We start from the raw sequence: 1,397 nt of genomic DNA on the forward strand, positions 1-1,397 counted from the left end.
GCTAATGAAGGTGTGTAGCACAGTTATGCCACAGTCACACTGTTGGAAAAGCTAGTGCCTCGCGATGCCCTCTGAGCTGTCACAATGCACACATAACTACCGCTGGAAACGCCTCTGATGTTTGAAAGGTGAGACACACAGACAATGCTTTTGACTGGTTCCATTTTATTTGAATAACATTCCTAATTGAAGGTGGAATATCTCCAGGCTAATGTACCTGCTGAAGATATCTGTATAACTAACAGCTTCGAATTCTTAACGGGCTGTCTCGTCAGGTTATGCTTCTAAGGTTGATACACTTGTTAACTTTAAGTTGGTAAACATCAACAACTTGTAATAATTTCAATTCAATTCAATTCAATAAAGTCTTTATTTCGATTAATCATCATAAAAGACATGATCATCCAAAGTTAAAACAGATACTCTTTCTCTTAAAATACATCATATAAATAAGTGGAAATTAAACAAAACTATTCCAGATCGACATGAATTAATAAATATATATGTATACATGTTAAAACAGGATTTTAAAATATGAAATTGATATGTAAAAACAACATGCAGTCTTCGATTTAACAACAAGTGCGTTAAAAAGAACAGATTATCTACTTTACAGTACCAGGATGGTGCAAATCATCACTCATACTCCAACAAAGTAAGGTCCATCATTACTCTATAACAGTGGTCTTCAAACTTTTTGATGTTGAGACCCCCTTGTCAAGCCTTTTTAGGCGTAGGGACCCCCTCTGACAAAATTTTCCAGAAACTGGTTCTCCTCATCATCAGCATCTATTGACAACCATAAATGTCCCTGTTAGACCTGGCATCCTTTGGCATTTTCCCCTTGTTTTTTTTCCTTTCTGACCTTCTTATGAAATACAGTGATTCCAGTCCTTTTTCCATCACAAATTGCTGCCCAGCACCAACGTAGCAGGATTGTTTTTGTACTGGAAGAGGCAACTTATTTCACCAAAACAATCCTGAGGGGCGTTTTCCTATTTCTATGTGAGCTGCAGAATGCAGCACACATGGAAAGATGAAAAAACAAGGAGAAATGAAAACATTTCTCCTTGTTACGCTTCTACTGGAGAGGCATCAGTTTTTGGAGCTGCCCCAGGTTTACATGATTTTGTAAATAGGGGGCAGCATCAAAATCCATGGGCTTTGCGTGGGAACCCCACGCAAAGCCCATGGAACACCTCCTTGATGCAGAGTACGGCAACGCAGTGACTTGCGCAGCTATGTCTTTCCCCATATCTATGAGGCAATGCAAAGCCATGCAGGGTGATTTTGCACTGCCTCATTGGTATGGTTGAGATGCTACACCGCCGGAGCATCAAAAAAAGTGATGCTTTGGCGATGCAAGTCTCTCATACATAAGCCCAAAATATTCTGTA

This window comes from Lissotriton helveticus, chromosome 10, assembly GCF_964261635.1.
Source record: "Lissotriton helveticus chromosome 10, aLisHel1.1, whole genome shotgun sequence".
Taxonomy (NCBI): Eukaryota; Metazoa; Chordata; class Amphibia; order Caudata; family Salamandridae; genus Lissotriton; species Lissotriton helveticus.